Raw genomic sequence first — 20,105 nt, forward strand, 5'->3', positions numbered from 1 at the left:
TTTTATCTGTTGCTGCTGCTTTTGATTTTGAGGTAGAATAGATGGACGTGAAGGCAACATTTCTTCACGGGGATCTGGAAGAGGAGATCTACATGAAGCAACCTGAAGGCTTTGCGGTGAAGGGTAAGAAAGAATTGGTATGCAAGTTAAAGAAGTCTCTGTATGGGTTAAAACAGTCACTAAGGATGTGGTATCAGAAATTTGATACATTTATACGGGGACTTGGCTTCACCAGAAGCAAAGCAGATCACTGTGTGTATTTAAATTAATTGGTGACCGTGTTATTTATCTGGTCTTGTATGTGGATGATATGTTGCTAGTTGGAAATGACAAAGAAATTATCCAGGATTTGAAGACCCAGTTGTCCTCCAAATTCAACATGAAAGATCTTGGTGCTGCAAACTATATTTTGGGCATGGAAATTAAAAGAGATCATGCAAAAAGGAAGCTCTGGTTAAACCAGAGGAAGTATGTCGAGACAATACTACAGAGGTTTAATATGCAAGATAGTAAACCGGTGAAGGTTCCTATTCCTGTAGGTGTGAGGTTACTCTGCTTTAGTGTCCCAAGACACAAGAAGAGGAGGAGGACATGTCCTGTGTTCCATATGCAAGTACAGTCAGTAGCCTGATGTATGCAATGGTCTGTACTAGACCAGACATTGCACATGCAATGGGAGTATTGAGCAGGTTTATGTCAAAACCAGGGAAGGAGCACTGGATAGCAGTGAAGCGGGTTTTCAGTTATTTGCATGGCACTAGTGATTATGGTTTGTGCTACTAAGGAAGACCAAGATTGGACAGAGTGTTGGATATTCATGGCTTTGTTGATGCAGACTGGGCTGGAGATCTGGATAAGAGAAGATATACAAGTGGGTATGTGTTTAACCTATTTGGAGGTGCAGCAAATTGGATGAGTAAGAAACAATCTGTAGTGGCACTATCAACTATAGAGGCAGAATCCCCGGATGCGGGTGTCGAGTCGAGAAGTACAGGCACGCCACATGCAGCGCATGGGCTGCCTCGTGTAAATCCTTTAGCTCCCCGATGGAGGCCGTCGTATGGCAATTAAGCCACCCAAGTTGATAATGCATTCAATGAAGAAGAGGCGGGGTAGATGGAGGAGCAGGGCGGCATTAATGTGCACCTGCAACGAGAATTTGGGGGAAAATATCACAGGTTTGATGGCTCGTTCAAGGCATATTGGCCTGAGGAAAGTTGGCGGTCGTGGAAGCATAGCAAGCTCCGGCCAAGCACCGTTTCATTCCCCTGCAGCCTGGAGAATTGTCTTGGTGGCCATTCTGGTTGCTGGGTTGGGAGGAGATGGCAATTTGATGCTTTGCAGCATCAAGTCTGGAAAAGAAATTGTTGGCTCTCAAGCGAAGGTAGCCAAGGGGAAAGCTGGGCATCTGAGAGTGAATTGGAAGGAAACTGCTGCTGCTACCAATTCCAGGTTCACCATCGAGTATACAGAGGTAGCTTTAGACTTACAATGGCTAAACTTCGCGAACGACAGCCATGCAGAAGAGGCCCATCTAGAGGGTCCTCCTCAAGATCACCTGCAGCAGATGAGCACCACCACTGCTGCTGCTGCTACTGTCACAGGAGAGCTAGAGCAACCCCGCTTCCCATTCGACAATATGTGGAGGTTGGGGGTTCCTGTGAAAGGAAAACGGAGCTCCCGGCTTTCGGTTCCGTGGTTTTCACCTTGCCAAGCACCGAGGATAATGCAGGCGTTAACGCCCACATCTCCATCATGTTTACAAAAATTCCAGATGAAGAACATCTCCAGGACCCGCAGGAAAAACAACTGGAAGACTCGGGCAGAGAGATCAGTCTTGGAAAAGAACACTCGTCTGTGGAAAAGAACGCTGCTGAGGTGCTTCCAGCGTCTGTTGTTGGAAGCAAGGGGGAATCAAGTCTGCAAGACCGCTTCCCTCCGATGGGGCCACCTCCTCCAAGTGTGGAAGAAGATACATGGCGGAAAATGTGGGAAGGGCGCGCGGAAGGTGACGGGTGGGCTTATGTCGTGGAAGATCCGAGCCTGGCTGAGGCGGCAGATGCATACTTCGCGTCCATCCAGCCATCTTCAGTTCGTCCCCAAGATTGAAGCTGTGGCGGGTAACGTCTTGATTTTGTCTTTTGGTCCTCTCGCTTTTGCTTCCTCTGTCTCAGTATTTTGGCATTCGCTTCTTACTTCTTGGTCCTGGTTAATTCTGAGTCTTTGGTCATGTCTATGGTCTTGCCTCATCATTGGGAAGTCGAATTGGATAGCTGACATCAGTAACACAGTCACGCTTACATTTGTCAGATATAAAGGTCAGACTATCTCTGCTGCTAGCCCCTGCGTGGGCAATCATGTGTCTAGTTTATTGTCTTAAGAGTTTGGTTCGTTGCTGCCCCTGTATGGGTTTTTTGTTTTCATGGATAATTCAGTTTGGTTTTGGAGAAGCTGCCCCTGCGAGGGAGCTATAAGGTTTAAAGTCAAGAGTCCCAGGGCTACTCTTCAGGCTCTGGAAGGCATGTCATGCAGTTTGTAATCTTTTTGTACATATAATATATTACTTAGATAGTTTTTACAGAGAAAAAAAAAAAACTATAGAGGCAGAATAATGACAGCCACTCATGCAAGAAAGGAAGCAGTTTGGTTGCAAATATTGTGTTCAAGTATGGGGTTAGTACAGGAAGCTATAAGGATAGACTGTAACAGCCAAAGTGCAATTTTCTTGGCAAAGAACCCTGCATATTATTCAAAGGCAAAGCACATTGAAGTTCAGTATCACTTTGTGAGGGATGTGATAGAAGACAAAAAGGTGTTGCTAGTAAAGGTGGACACTTTGAAGAATAATGCAGATGTATTGACAAAATCTGTGAGCTCTGAGAAGTTCTCTTGGTGTAGAGAAACAATGGGTGTTTCAAGGCTGGAAAAATGACTAAGCTCTCTTGTGGCCCCCTATGGAAAGAAAACAACCAGTGGGAGAATGTTGGGTTGTGTTATATTCTTTCCACGACTAGCCCACGTAGTTAACCGGGGGGTTAAAGGGGGGGCAGAGCACCCCCTTCGTTGCGCCAATTGTGTAGCGAGGGGGGGGTCACAGGGGGTTTGAGGTGTTCCTGTAACCACACTTTATGGGGTCTGGGGCAACGCTCCAAAAAATTTTGGTTTTGGACACTATGTTAGGTTGGGCGGACCCACCTATGGTTTTGTGCATGATTTTCGCACATGTTTTTTGGACGCAATGGTTTTTGGTCCATGGTATTGGACGCGATGGTTTTCGGTCCATGGTATTGGATGCTTCGGCATGTATAAATATGTATTATAACATTAAAAGGAACATAATGAAAAATCAAGCTGGTAGTTCCGGTTTTGGGATCCGGGGGAAAATCTCTGTGTATATGTGTTTTATGTGTTCTGCTCTCGCATTATTTATTTTCTATGTTTTATAATTCGTATGCAGGTAATTTCTGTACGAGGTTAAAACCTACAATTGGGAAAATTAGTTTTTTTGTGCTAAATTCCTTTTCAGAATATGTTAAATGTGGTTAAGGATTCATGAGATTATTTGCAAGTTTAAAACAAGAGTTTTTGAGTGTTTTTATGTGCAAATTAACACAAACAAATGACTGAGCAACAACATATAACATATATAAACATCACCATAAATAGTATCACAATAGTACATGATTATGGAGTCCACCCCTCCTGGGTTATGTCTCCTTGGTCTAGCTTCCAATGGCTTGGCCCTCTCTATTATGCTAAAAATTATGAATACATCAGTTTACAATGCTCAGAAATCTTTGAAACCTATTCCAATGGCTCCAGAATGCCCATAAATGCCTGTGTAGCCTCTTTCTACTCCTGATTTGGTAAGAAACTGAAAAATTTATGGCCTTTCCAAGTTTTCAGATAATCACGCCGCAAATTCCCCAAAACCCGACACCATCCTACAAATTTTCCCCCAAACGCACTAACAAAGCGACAATTTCACTGATTTCGGGCAGAATTGTCGAATGTTTTAAATGTCCTCTAATGCCTTATATCTGAAAAATTCGGGTACGTGGGGCGAAACATGCCTGGGGCTAAGGCCAACGACCCGCCCCCGCTGGCCGGGCTCCCACTCCCCTATGGTTGATGGTCGCATGGTTGGGCGTGCCCAAGGGCTGGCCCTACCCCCGAATGGCACAGATATGAAATTCAAATATACGCAGAGAACTTATATGGTTAACTCCTTTAGCTATTTCATGTTGGTGTATGGCTATGCTCATTCATTGGTGGTCATGGGTTCAACCCCTACTGCTACTGCCCGGAACTCAACCCATAATTTTGGTGGTCCCCGAGTTGCCACGTGGCGGCCTATGGCTGGGCCACATGTTGGCCCGTGGTTGACCAGTAACCACCCAATCAAAAACACCAATTTACAATCAATAACAAAATGCCACTTGTCACAACATGATTCATTAAGCCCGTTGACCGTCAAAGTGCCACATAAACGTGAACATTCAGCGTCATGTCAGCAGTGCGACCTACTGACTGGGCTGTCAAATGTTTTTACGAAAATTCGCCTGTTTGGGAAAGTGAATAAAACGTGATTCTGGGAGCATAAGATGTCCGTTTCACGCGAAACAAGTTGTGCTGGATTCAAGATGATGAGAACTACACGGTCATTCAAGTTCCACTCTGATCCAAAAACTTTGAATTTTGAGCTATTTTTTTGAGCACCTGATCATTCCTCCCCACTGGAAGCCCTTTAGACCCGAAAAGATTGCTTTTAGTTGTCCAGTAGGTCAGGGTATAGTTCCCTCACCTTTCCAATCTCGATTGATTTGGATTTGGAAGGATTTTTTTTCCTTTGAGCCCTACTCAAAGATAGTCCACACTCCCTCGTTTTGAAGACCTTGTTCTTCTGTCAAGAATGGTGTCTTGCTGTAGTCCATTAAGGTATTCAGGAGAAAATTCCTCAATGGAAGGAACTCTGACATTTTCTCCTTGATCTTCTATCAAAGGAGGCTCATACAACCTTAAGTTCTAAACATTAAAAACATCATAAATTTGCATATATGAAGGAAAATCCAACCTGAAGGCATTGTTACCAATCTTTTCCAAAATTCTAAATGGACCATATCTAATTGGTTTTAACTTTTTACCTTCTCCTTGGAGCCTCTCTTTGCTAATGTGAAGCCAAACTTCATCACTGGATTGGAACTTGTGATCTACATGATGCTTGTTGTGCTTTGCTTTGTACTTTCCTTGGCTCTTTTCCAGCTGTACTTGAACTCTTTGGTGTACCAATTGGATGTGTTAAATGAACCTTCTTGATTTTTCTATGTCACTATGACCATCAATAACAAAATATTTTCCAAAAATGAAATCCAAAGGAGACTTAGGCAAGTATCCCAAACATGCTTCAAATGGCGATGTTTGAGTTGAAGAGTGCTTGACCTAGTTGTAAGCATGTTGAATATAGTGCAATTTTTCATCCCACAACTTAGGATGCTTGCTTCAATACCCACGAAGAAGATGTATCACTGTCCTGTTCACCACCTCTGTTTGGCCATCTGTTTGTGGATGAAATGATGTACTCTTTTTCAATTTGGTGTCCATGAATCCCCACAAGCTTGACCAAAAATTCCCAACAAAGCGAGAATCTCTATCACTAACAATGGATGTGTGAAATCCAAAATGCACCCATACATTTTGAAAGAATAGCTAAGCAGTTTGTTCAACTGTAATTTTCTTTTTACATGGCATCAAAATACACATTTTGCTGAACCTATCCAAAACTACATACAAATAATCATGACATATTTTTGACAATGGAAGACCTCCAACAAAAATCATAGAAACACTCTCCCATGGTCGTGAAGGAACCGAAAGTGGTATTTAAAATCCTAACTTCCTATTTCTAGGCTTATTCACTGCAAATAATGAAAATTCTTTAATAAAACGTGACACACTTTCAAGCATACGAGTCCAATAACAATACCTCTATAGATGTGCCACCATCTTACTTACACTGAAATGACCAGCAATAAGAGAAGTATGTGCCTCTCTTATGATGTTGACTCTTTCTCCCTCTGGAATACAAAGCTTGCCAAGATGGTACAACAACTTATCATGCAAATGATAATCCAATTCCTTTAATTGGTTACTTGATTAAAGCTTGCATAAACATCTTGGAAGTCATTGTCTAATGCATATTGCTCAACATAACTTTCATGCAAAATAGAATTATGCTTGAGTAAAGTAAATACACTAATAATAGGCCTAGAAAGTATATCAACAACTTTATTGTAGGTACCTTTCTTATACCTTATTACCAAGTTAAATTCTTGAAGAAAACCCAGTGCCTTGATTGCTGCAACTTAGATTAAGATTGCAAGTATTGCAATGGATGATGATCAATGTGAATGATTTTTTACTTACCCATCAAATATTTTTTCCACTTTTTCACACTTTGCACCAATGCATACAATTCCTTGTCATATGTAGGATAAGTAATCACTGCACCATTGAAAGTTTCTGAATGAAAACATATAGGCTTACCATGGTGCATGAGGAATGCACCCATAGCGCAGTCACTAGCATCAGTATGGATCTCAAATGACTGTCTTAAGTCTGGAAGTGCAAGTACTGGAGTTGAACTGGTCTTTTCCTTCAATGCATCAAAGGCCTTTTGTTGTTTTCCTCCCCACTGAAAAACCTTTTTCACACTTATCAATGCATGCAAAGGAGATGCTATAGAAGAAAAAATAGCAATGAATTTCCTCTAATATTGGGTTGCGCCCAAAAAAAAATCTTACCTCAGTAACTGTCTTGGGCCTTGGCCAATTCAAAATGACATCAACATTGGAGGGCTCTATTTTCAATTCACCTCCTCCAACAATATGACCCAAGTAAACTAAAGAAGTTTTTCCAAACTCACACTTTGACATCTTTAAATACAACTGTTCTTTCTTTAAGACATCAAGTACTTTTCTCACATGCATGACATGTTCATCACGAGATTTACTAAAAATTAAGATGTCATCTAAGTAGACTATAACAAAATCATCAAGAAATGGCCTCAACACATCATTCATCACACACATGAAGGTAGCAGGAGCATTACATAAACCAAAAGGCATAACTAGCCATTCAAACAAACCTTGTTTTGTTTTGAATTTTGTCTTCCAAATGTCTCCTTCAGCAATTCTAATTTGATGGTAGCCACTCCTTAAGTCCAACTTAGTAAAATACTTTTCATCTTTCAATTGATCAAGTAAATCATCTATTCTAGGCAGTGGGTAATGGTTCTTTACCGTAATCTTGTTCAATGCATGGAAGTCCACACACATGCGCCATGTTCCATCCTTCTTTGGCATCAAAAAAATAGGTGAACCACATGGCGGAGAACTTGGCCTAATAATCCATTTATCCAAAAACTCTTGAATTTGATTTTTAATTTCTACACATTCCATCATTGACATCCTGTACATGCCAACGTTAGGAAGAGGACTATCTTGCTGCAACTGTATCACATGATGGATTCCTCTCTTGGGAGGCAATCCTTTTGGTTCCTAAAACATCTCATCATATTGGTGAACAACATCAACCAGTTTATATTTCAATCTTGAATCACAACCTTGAAAAGCTTCATTATCAACATCATTCTTGGGTTTGATCATTAGAAGCACAAAATTCTTGATAGAATTCACTAGTCTTTTCATCTGCCCTGCATTAAAAAGTGCAAGATTTAGTTTCTTGTTATGGGCTCCCACAATATATTCTACTCCATCTTTGAACAAATGGTATTTGTTTTGATGTCTATGGAAGATAGCTTTTCTGTCATAGAGATACAGGCTGCCCAAAATTATACCACATATGTCTAATGGTACAACATCAAGCTCCACTTCATCTATGAAATTTGCAGTAATGGCGAATTTCAGTTTACACTTTCTAGTTACTTGCAATTGTGCATTGTCACACACCCATCCTAATGGATATGGTTTATGATGTGGAATGGTTTCCAAGTTTAAAATTTTTACAATTTTTTCAGAGATAAGACTGGCTTGAGAGTCACTATAAAAAATAATATCAATTTTGCTATCTTTTGAGATCACCCTTATGTGAAAAAGTTCTATCCTCTTCTTTTCATTTGGAGTTTCATTGTGTATATTTGAAGTACTAGTGCTACCAATGGATTCTTTTCCTTTCATACACATGGATGTAATTTTAGTTTCATCACCTAAATCGGATCCCAAATCTTGTTGTGTGGTTGCAGCTGTCTTTTTTTTTTTTTGTAGGCTAAGATGGTGCTCATTCTATTACTTCGATCAAAAAGAACATTACATCAGTTCATAAAACAGTATCTGCCCACCCTCTAGGGGAAACCGGGTCATATTTCCATCTGTAATTCTTAATAGCAGCCCAAAAAAAATATGTCCACAGTCTGATGGAATTTGCTAAATAAACTATGCAGTCCTGAAACTTACTAAAACTATTACAAAAGCTACTGCTTTGTATGATATGCATTCTCCTATCTTTGACAAAAACAAAGCTATAACCACAAAAATTTTTGCAAGTTCTAAACATATCTTGAGTTATTCATGGTCTTCCGCAGGTTGCTGCAACGCCTCTTCCGCTTGCTCCTGCTGGTCCCGTGTTAGCATTTGCTGGATGGTGTTCAATTTCTCCTCCATCCTCATCATGGCTTCGTCCTGTTTCAGCATGGCTACTCGCAGAAAACTCAGTTCCCGACGGATGTCAGGGCCTCCCTTAGCCAAATTCACCATTTCCTTCGCCACTTGCAACAACGCCTTGGCCAGGATTCCCTTCATCACCCAGTAGAGGTGAAGGGACTGTTTATATAAGGACATGCGTCCTCTGGTTTGACCCGGGTCGTGCAGTAGGAAAGTCCAGTCTTCTAATTCCTCATCTGACTGATCTTGGGTGGCTTCCTCTTCAAGCCTCTGCATTACCTTGCGAACCGCCTGGTTGGAAAAGCGAAGGAAAGCCTGTTCGGCTTTGCGCACACGGTCCGTAGCAGTCTCTTTCGGCTTCCTGTTCCTTCCCGGCCCCCGCCTGGAAGTTTCCCCAGCCTCCTTTCCATGCCCCTTTCGACCACGGGCTCTCTTGCTGGCCCGGTCATCTCCTTTGTTAGCAACGGTTCCGCGCTTCCTCAACCCATAACGCCGAATCATCATATCCTCAGCACCCGCAGGGTTCTCGTTCACCTGCTCGGTTCCTTCCTCAACCAGGTGCTCGTGATGACGCCCGCTGTCCTTAGCCGCGTCCGGGGTGATGTCTTCCTCCGAGTCGTCCTGTACCTCCCAAACAGAGAAGGAAGGCTCCTCCTGCATGAGGTTCTTGCCCTTTCTATCACTGGTTTCCTCCCCTACGCCCTGATGCTCCATCGCCTGTCTCTGCCTCTGCCTAGTCTCCATAATTCCCAGGGGATCGTCCCTCTTCAATCCCTGGTCTCCAGGACTGTTCGCTGCTGTTTTATGCCTCTCAATGGAGCCCGCCCCTCTTGCCCGGATGATGAACTCTCGCAATTCCTTCACCATCAACCCGCTTCGATTATATAGAGTATTCTTTGCCGCGGGGACGCAGAAGATACCGGTTATCGAATGCCGCCGGTCACTCTCCGGTGAACCACTCCTCCCTGCCATCTTATCATTACTCATTCCCTCTGCTGTGAATCCTGATGAGCCGCCTCCATCTCCAGTCATAGTTCGGGCATTAAGAACCTTGCGTTGAGTGAACTTATTCCCAACCGTTTCACCTGCCACCGTAGTACTGTCGCCCCGATCTAAGTCCTTCGTCCTGCTGTCTGGCATGATGATTTTGACAAATCCCGATTGCATCCTAATCTTACATCTGGCTCTCCACAATTCCCTATTAATCCGACCCGCTGGACCGCGCATTATCCTCCGTGGCTTGAACATGATCCATCTTGATGAGGTCTGCCAGCTCCTTCCACTCCTGATTACCTTCTATGGCTCTCCACTGGCTGTCAATTGAACTACCACGTCCATTGCAGCCCCAATTCGCCAACCAGTCTGCAGCCTGATTCCCTTTTCGACGCACATGGCGTATGATGCTGTAGTCTATACGTTTAATCAAGCTGGCTATTTCTTGGACAATGCCTGCGGTCCTCCAGCTTTTGGTTACTTTCTCCCAACCTTGCCCATTGTTGAGTCTCCTCAACATGTCCACAGCCAACTGCGAATCCCCTGTAATTTCTAGGTTGGTATAGCCATTCCTAATGGCAATTCGTAAACCTTGGTGCAGGGCCCAAAACTCAGCCTCATTATTGGTCATTTGTCCCCCCCATTCGGCATAGATCCACCTAACTTGATTATTACTGTCTCTAAAGATCCCCCCAAATCCAGCTTCTCCCGGGTTGCCCTTCGAGGCCCCGTCAAAGTTAAGCTTGATAAATTGGTCCCTCGGGTACGAGAATTTCTCTGGACTCTGAGTTCTCATATCATTGCTGGCCGAACATTTATAGTGAACCATCTCCAGTTTTAAATTAAGTTTGTTCAGGATTTCTTGTTCTTCTGGAGTAGTCTTCCAGTCATCACTTTCCCATTTATCAACTAGGATGGTCTCCCTCGTATACTCTACCACCTGCGCCCAAACTACTTCTGGAGTTTTAGCCACATTCTGGAATATCCTCCTATTCCGTTCTTTCCAGACCGTCCAAAGAATGAAAGTAGATATCAGGTTCCAAGCCCTCTGAACAACCCGGCAATGGAAGGTTTCCTTATTCCACTGAAAAATTGTATCTTTAAATTCTCTAGTGTTGAACCCTGGCTTATTGAACAATCGTTTAGTTGATATCCATAGTCGCTCAGCATATGGACATCGAACCAGCAGATGATCTCTATCCTCCTCGTCATTGTTGCACAGATAGCATTGTGAGGGGCCATTGAAACCCTTCTTACGGATACGATCCCATGTCAAAATTTTATTCTTTGTGGCTAGCCAGACAAAAATAGACACCTTAGGCCACCAATTGGCTTCCCATATAGATTTCCATTCCCAATTCCTGTCTCCTCCATTTTGTGACCCCATTAGAAAATAGGCCTCTTTGGTAGAGAAAGTCCCCTTCATTGAACTCCCCCACCGAAGGATATCTTGCCCATGGCGAACTCTGAGTTTCCTTGATCCCATTTCTTTCCGGTATGCGTCTTGGAGATCAGAATTAAGACCCTGATCCCATTCTGTCGGTTCCTCCCAGACCCTCCAACCTTCCGACAGATCATTTTCCTTCCAATAATCCTTTACCTTCGGTCTGTTCCCTGCAATTTTATCACGGACTTGGAGAAGGATTTGAATGCTGTTCAGCCTTTCTCGTTGTTGCCAGCTATCTTCCCAGAACTTTGCCTCTGACCCTCCTCTGATTTCCCAGAAAGTGTGCTTGTCAATCAGATCTCTGTTTTGAGAGGCTAATTCCCAAATAGTGGAGCCTCGGGGAATTTCTTGTAGTTTTAAGATATCAACCGGTGAGTTGGGCATTCTGTATTTAGTCCTCCAAATAGTTTTCCATAGATCACTTCCTCCACTAAGCCATCTCCACCATAGCTTGGCTCCCAGGACCTTGTTTAGAATTTCCGGGTCCCTTAATCCCAACCCTCCTTGTTCTTTTCTTTCGGTTAGTTGATTCCATGAGACCAAAGCCCATTTTTTCTTTTGATCAGCTCCACTCCATATGAATTTTCGGATAATTTCTCTGATTTTTGCACATACCCCAGCAGGGGCAGCCATAATCGATAAAGGATAGATAGGGATAGCCTGAAGAACCGACTTAGCAAGAATAATTCTTCCTGCAATATTCAGAACTCTGAACGTCCAATTGGCAATCTTGTTATTAAGCTTGTCCAACACTCCCTGCCAGTTTTTCAACTTTTTAGAAGTGAAGTCAAGGATATTGCCCAGGTATTTGGTGGGTAATTCCCCCCTTTTGAATCCAAGAATTCTGATTAGATGGGATCTGACCTGTTCTATTGTGTTGAAGATGAAGATGCAGGATTTATCTTTGTTGATTTCTAACCCCGAGGCAGCTGAAAATAGATCAAGGATCCTCCTTAGATTTTGGACTTCTCTTACTGTTGGTTCCCCAAATAGCATAATATCATCAACAAATTGTTGATGGGTCAGGGGCAAGTTGTTTCCCCAAATTTGCAATCCTTTAATTCTATTTGCTGCTCTTTCTTGTTTGATGAATCTCCCTAGTCCTTCAGCAGCTAGGATAAATAAAAAAGGGGACAAGGGATCACCTTGACGAATCCCTCTGGAGGCGTTGAAAGTTTTTGAAGGACTTCCATTAACCAGGATAGAGAAATGAGGAGTGGATATCAGATTGTGGATCCAAGCAATCCATCTTTGGTGAAAACCAAATCTTTCCAGGACTGCAACAAGGTATTTCCAATTTAGTCTATCATATGCTTTGGATAAATCTAATTTTATCATCATACCTTTTTGCTTTTTAGCTTTCAAGGAATGTATCACCTCCTGAGTTACAACAAGACCATCAAGGATCTGCCTGCCTTCAACGAAACCCGTTTGTTCAGCCGAGATTAAGTTGTCTAAGAGAGGTTTTAATCTTTTAGCAATCAAGGACGTGATTATTTTGTAAATGACATTACAAAGAGCTATAGGTCTAAAGCCATTAGCCTCCTCCAGGTTGTCTCCCTTAGGAATAAGAGCATAAAAGGTAGAGTTAAGAGCTGGCCATACCTTTTGATTTATTCTTGATTCCTCAACAAGTTCCAGAATTTCTTGTCCCAAGAAGTGCCAACCAGCCTGATAAAAGTCCACAGTGAAACCGTCCGGTCCAGGGGCTGTCCCTTTCTTCATTGCCTTCACAATTTCTTCCAGCTCCTCTAAGGTCACGGCCCTCATGAGCGCTTTATTTTGATCCTCAGTGACCAGTCTAGGGATAGCAGAGCATATCTCTTGTATGGCTCTCGTCCTGTCAACTGGAGGTTCAGTTAAAATTTCCTTATGGTGATCTGTCAAAACTTGTTCAATTTCATTCTGTTCAACCACTCTTTCCCCATTTCTGTCCTTAATTGATAGGATTCTGTTTCCCTGCCTGTGCTTGACCATGGCCTGGTGAAAGAATTTAGTGTTTCGTTCTCCCTCCCTTAGCCATTTTATCCTAGATTTTTGGTGCCAGAGGATCTCCTCTTGCTTCCTCCTCTCTTCCAATCTGCCGAGGATTACCCCTTCCTTGAGAATGCTTTCCTCCGTTCTTCCTTCCAGAATTATCTTCTGTTGGAGATCAGCCATTTCCCCTTCCAGATTCTGTTTATCCTCCAAAATGTTGCCAAATTCCTCCTTGTTCCATTTCTTGATTTTTCCTTTCAGCTCTCTCAATTTTAACTGGAACGTTTGCATTTTGCATCTGCCCTGACTAGTACTTTGTTTCCACCAATTCTCAACTTTCTTGATGAACTCTGGGTCCCTTAACCAGAAGGCTTCAAATCGGAAAGGCCTTTTCCCCTGGATCTTTTTGATGTCAATCTCTAATCGAATCGGCCAGTGGTCAGATCCCAGAGCTGGAATGATCTTGGCCTCCACAAAAACATCTTTATTCATTATGGCTTCAGACACTAAAAATCTATCTAATCTGGAAGCAATTTGGTTTTTGCCTCCCCTTCTATTGTTCCAAGTGTATATCCCGTTAATGGTCTGGATATCCACTAGCCGGAGCTCTTCTATCATCTCATTAAATCTGTCCATATAGTGATCCCTCCTCCTTATCCCTCCTTTTTTCTCTTCCAAGGATCTGATCAGGTTGAAATCTCCACCAATAATCCAAGCAGCTTCAGGATAAAGATTACGGACCGATTTAACACCGTTGATGAACTGTTCCTTATTCCCAGGGGTCGGAGGGCCATAAACTCCTGAAATAACCACCTGGTGTTTGGTTCCCACAACCCTTCCCACCCCAGAAAGGATTCCACTCATACTCACCCAGTTATCTATAGTAATGTCATTTGGGTTCCACAGGATTGCGAGTCCTCCTGCAAAGCCTATTGCATCTTGCCCCATCACTTGGTATGGTAATCTACTTTTTTCTATGATTTCTTCAAGTTGTTGAATCAAAATCTTTGTTTCCTGTAAGATCAGAATACTAGGTTTTTCTTTTTTCAGCTTATCCTTCATATACCTTTGTTTACCTCTACTATTCAAACCCCTAATATTCCAACTGACAACTATCATTTAAAACTTTTTATATGAGGGGAAGAATACCTCCGACAGAGGTATCACCTTACCTGAGTTTATCAATATCTCTCCCACCGTCTGGATCGTTTCACTCATTGGTTTCCGGCCTCTTTTTCTGCTGTTTTTGCCCGAGGTGCCTGTTCCTTTATCTTCAGTCCCTTGCTCACTCTCTAACATTGCTGGTGCATCCGAGGGTTCTCCTTTTTTCTCTTTGTATTTCTGGAATACTTCCTTATATAGCTGCCTTTGATCTTCAGGTATGAATCTACTGTCTAAATACTTCCACTCCTGGATCAGCCTTCTCATGATTTTCTCTTCTTCTGCTTCAGTTTCAGGCTGGTTTTCCACTTCCATCTGAGCCACTAATTCTGTTTCTGTTGCCTCTTCCTCTGTTTTTCCTTTGTTGACTTTGCTAATAGTTGTTCCTTTCCCTTTCTCCTCTCCTGAGATTTCCATTGGGGTATTTTCTGGATCCTCATCATCTTCCAGATTTACTTCATATTCTTCATCTTCGCTCTGCAATATTTGATATTTGTTCTGATTTCTTGCTTGACTGGGTTGCTTTTGAGATTGAGTCTTTGGTCCTTCTTTATTCGGTCTTCTTTTCCTGCCTACCTGTTGAAATCCTCTCTCTGGATCCTCCGCTCTCCCGGTGGTTCTCTGTTGATTCACTTGACTTTTCCTGCTCTCTTCCTCTTTATTAAGAGGACATTGCCGATATAAATGGCCATACTCGTGACAGATTCGGCATCGGAAAGGGATATGTTCGTAATCAATTGGCTGTTTCCAGATTTCGTCATGGTACTCTACCTCAACATTTTCTGGGAGGGGATCAGCCAGGTTTATGTAAACGCAGATTCTCGCATAAGCATTATACTTACCTCTTTTCGTAGCCTCTGCAATTTTGACAAAGCTGCCAATCGAGTTGCCTATTCCTTCCAAGATTTCCGGATCCCAGAACTCATCAGGAAGCCCAAATAACCTGACCCAGACTGGTGCATCAAGCATTTTCTCCTTTTCAGGATTATATCTCTCCTCCCAATACTTCATGAATAGACCCGCATTGTTCAAGAAATAGGGACCCTCTTCAAAAATTCTGTTCTTGTCCTCCAAATTCGAAAATATTGCTGTGAAGAAACCTTGAGCACCAAGTTTGAGATCTACCTGCCCCTTAGGTCTCCAGCGCTGATCAATCCATCTGTAGAGTTCCCGCTCAGAAGGCCAATACCCAACAAATCGGCAGATTAGAGCATGGTCCCTCATATAGCAGTTGTATTCCTCCAATTTATTATGGGGAACAACATACCTAGGCTGTTTCTGAGCCCTCGGTAAGCATTTTCCTCTCATTCGTTTCTGCCATAAGTTGCCCATTACTGGGATTTGATTTTCCCGTTCCGTATGCTGCTCTCCTCCCGTACTTGTCTCCCCCATTACCACGTTTTTGAAGGAGGGGATCTCTCCCCCCCCCCTTGACTCTCCCATTTCGTTCAGGGCGATATCATAAGGTTAGGTTCTCCCTCACTGGTTTTTTTTACCTAACCCAACCCATGCCAGCAAACTGATATACTCTGCCCTAGCAGGTCTGCGCGCTCAGCCCACGGTCAAAACCAGTCCGTGACCCTGTCACCCTTGTCTGCTAGCGCGAACCCTAGCGCTCATCCCGTCGCAGAGCAGTCGTTCGCTCAGATTGTTCACCATATTCGTGGTTGCAGTTGTCTTTTGTTTTCACTTGTTGTTGAATTTATTTGGTTTCATCTCGGGATGAAGCTTCCAACAATGAGCTTCATCGTGACCCTCTTTGGAACAATGCTTGCATGTTAATTTCTCTCCTTCCTTCCTAATGTATGCATTTTTATTTCCCATCCCTTTGAAACAATTTTCTTTTCCTTTACCCTTAAATGGATGTTTACTACCCTCTTCTGGAGTATTTTTCCCTCTTGCCTCAAGATGAGTGGCTTGCACACACACCTCATCTAGATTATTGGGATTAAACATAAGGATAGCATGCCTAAGGTAACTATGTAATCCCCTTATGTACTTCAACAACATGTCTTGTGATTGCAAATCTACACCTAACATTAGAGATTTTTACCTAAATTCTTGGGTGTAATCTTGCACATTTTGACCTTTAAGTTGTCTAAAGTTCTGCCAATTCATGATGAATTTTTGCATATATTCTAGAGGGTAGAATTGTCTTTTAATTGTAGCAATGAAATCAGACATAGAAATTGAGATCTTACCGTGTTTTTTTATTATCTCTTCTTGTGTATTTGATTCCCACCATACTTTTGCTGCACCCTCCAGCGTCAAGGAAGCTAGTGGAATATATATGTCATACTCTTGAAGGTTTTGAATTTTGCAATGGACCTACAACTGATGAACCCAATTGTCAAGCTTATCTGCATTCACTTCACCATTATAGATGGACAATTCAAATTTAACATCAATTTTTAACATGGGTGTTTTTCCAATTCCTTTTGAGGTATGTTGATGAGTATGAGTAAGGGTTGTATTAGTGGAAGAGGGTAAAGATGCCTGTGAAGATGAAGATCAAGAAGATGGTGGAGAGGGTGGAGGTTTACCTCCATTTCCATTACCTCCTCCACATGAAGAGCCTTTTCCTTTGGGAGGTTTGGAGCTTTCACCCCGTAGTCTTGTATTCCTCTCTTCATAGAGGACCTTCACCATGTCTATCATATCAAATAAAGCCTTCCTAAAGACCTTCTAATCCTTTGACATGTTTGTAGGCTCTCCTTCATGAGACATGCTCACTAAAGTCTCAACTACAACTTGAGGAAGAATTGGTGGTGGAGATAGTGGAAACCTTTCACTCCTTCTCCTTGACCCAACTTCAGGGCTTTCAACCAGCTTCCCTTCTCCTCTCTTGAGATTCAACCTTGTAAGCATGACATTCGCTTGCAAACAGTTAAATCCTTATTACACAAATAAAACCAAGAGCTCGGATACCAAACCTGATCTGATTGGGAAAATTAGTTTTGCTATGCTAAATTCATTTTCAGAATATGTTAAATGTACTTAAGGATTCATGAGATTATGTGCAAGTTTAAAACATGAATTTTTGCGTGATTTTATGTGAAAATTAACATAAACAAATGACTAAACAACATCATATAACAGACATAAATATCACCATAAACAATATCACAAAAACACATGATGAAGGAGTTCACCCCTCTTGGGCTACGTCTCCTTGGTCCAGCTTCTAATGGCTTGGCCCTCTCTATTATGCTAAAAAATGTGAATAGATTAGTTTACAATGCTCATAAAGCTCTAAAACCTATTCCAATGGCTCTAGAATGCCCAAAAATGCCTATGTAACCTCTTTCTGCTCCTGATTTAGTAAAAAACTGAAGAAGTTATGGCCTTTCCAAGTTTTCTGCTAATCACTCCACAAATTCCCCAAAATCCAGAAACATCCTACAAATTTTCCCCCAAACACACTAACGGAGCGACAATTTCATTGACTTTCGAGTGAAATTTTCAAACATTTTAAATGTCCTCTAACACCTTATATTCGAAAAATTTGGGCATGTGGGGGGCCATGTGCCCGGGGCTAAGTCCAACAGCCCACCCTCACCGGACAGGCCCCGCTCCCCTTCGGTTGGTGGTCACATGGTTGGGAGTGCCCAAGGGCTAGCCATACCCCGAATGGCGTTGATATGAAATTCAAATATATGCGGATAACTTATATGGTAAAGTCCTTTGGCTATGTCATGTTGGTGTATGACTATGCTTGTTTATTGGTGGTCGCCGTTTTGACCCCCGCTGCTGTTGCGTTGAAATCCACCCACAATTTTGGTGGCCCCCGGGCTGCCACGTAACAGCCTCTGGTTGGGCCACATGTCAACCTGTGGTTGGCCACCAACCACCCAATCACAAATGCGGAATTACAACCAATAAAAAATGCTACTTGTCACAACATGATTCATTAAGCTCGTTGAGAAGTCAAAGTGCCACATAGACCTGCATAGTCAGTGCCACATCAGCAATATGAACTACTGACCGCACTGTCAATTGTTTTACAAAACTTCGCTTATTTGGGAAAGTGAAAAACATGATTTTGGGAGCATAATGTGTATGTTTCGTACGAAATGAGTTGCACTGAATTTGGGATGACAAGAAATACATGGTTGTTCAGGTTCCATACCGATCCGACAACTTTGAATTTTGAGCTTTTTTTTAGCACATATCATTCTTGCTCCTATTATAACAATGTTGTAAGAAAAATGAGTCGATTTTTTCATACCATTACTTGGGCACCTATTTTAATCCATACAATGCTTTTCTCAGCCTACAGACTAAATGTTCCTACCCCTTTTTAACATACCCTTCAAGTTGCATTAAGTACACTTCTTCTTTTAATTCACCATTTAAGAAAGTAGATTTCACATCTAGCTGATGTATCATCCAATGATTTTTTGTAGCTAAATAAATTAACATTCTAATTGTGTTTAATTTAGCTACAGGGGCGAAGGTTTCCTCGTAATCTATTCCTTATTTCTACAAGTACCCCTTTTCCACCAGACTAGCCTTATATTTGTCTATACTACCATCTGCTTTAAAATTAAGCTTGTATAACCATTTGCAACCTATGGGTTGTTTACCTTTAGACAATTCAACTAGATACCAGGTTATGTTCCTAATTATAGACTCATATTCATCTCTCATGGCAGCCCTCCATTCATCAAATTGGATAGTTTCTTTATAGTTTAAGGGCTAAACAATATTAAATATATTTTTCATGAGAGCATAGTCTTATACTTGGCTGGTAAGTGAGTTTTCCGACCTGATCTTCTTGGTATTTGACTAGCCTCAAATCTGTCTTGATTATTCCTTAATGGAGTTGGATTGCTGACTACATCTATATCATCTGATTCTTCCTTTTGATGTTGTTATTGCTGCTCATGGTTTTCCCTTATTTCATCACTTCTATATTCCACCAGCAAAGGCATGTGCCACTCTTCATTTCCTTTGTCATAGTTTCCTTCCTTAACCTGATCATGGAATACTACATCTCTACTTGCAAACACTTTATGAGTGGAGGGATTAAGCAATTCATATGCCTTAAACTCTATACAGTACCCTACAAAAATGCATTTATGGCCTTTGAATCAAGTTTCTTCCTATCCTCTTTTGGAACACGAGAAAAATATTTTGAGCAAAAAACTCTTAAATGATTAATTGCAAGATTAAAATCTAATAGAGCTTCAAATGGAGTCTTAAAATCAAGGCTTTTTGTTGGACTCTTATTCTTTAAATATACTGCAATATTTATTGCTTTTTCCCAAAAAACATTAGACAAGTTCTTACCTTTTAACATGTTGTGTGCACACTCCAAAAGGGTTTTGGTCTTCCTCTTTGCAATCCCATTCTGTTGAGGAGTGTGGGATACTGTAAATTGTTGAACTATCCCATGGTCCTTGCAATATTTGATGAAAGCACTCTGCTTGTATTCTGCCCCTTGATCTGAGCGTAAAATTTTGATGAAATTCCCTGTTTATTTTTCAACCATGCTTTTGAACCCTTTAAAGTATTCAAAAGTATGGCTCTTTATTCTGAGAAAATATACCCAGGTAAATCTTGTGCAATCATCAACAAATAATAAAAAATAAAAGGCACCTCTTAATAACCTTGTCTACATCGGCCCACATATTTCAGTGTGCACAAGTTCTAGTATATCTCTCTATCTAATCTTGCAAGAAAATCATCCCTATGCATCTTCCCAAGAGCACATGCTTCACAATCAACATGAACATTTTTTAAAACAGGGAGACCATTGACCATACCTTGTTTCTAAAGTAGCAGTAGGTCATTAAAATTGATATGACCAAATCTTTGATGCCGCAAATTCTTTGTAGTCATAACTA

The sequence above is a fragment of the Pinus tabuliformis genome, chromosome 8 (assembly GCF_031772625.1).
Source record: "Pinus tabuliformis cultivar Carrire ecotype Pingquan chromosome 8, CPIR1, whole genome shotgun sequence".
Lineage (NCBI taxonomy): Eukaryota > Viridiplantae > Streptophyta > Pinopsida > Pinales > Pinaceae > Pinus > Pinus tabuliformis.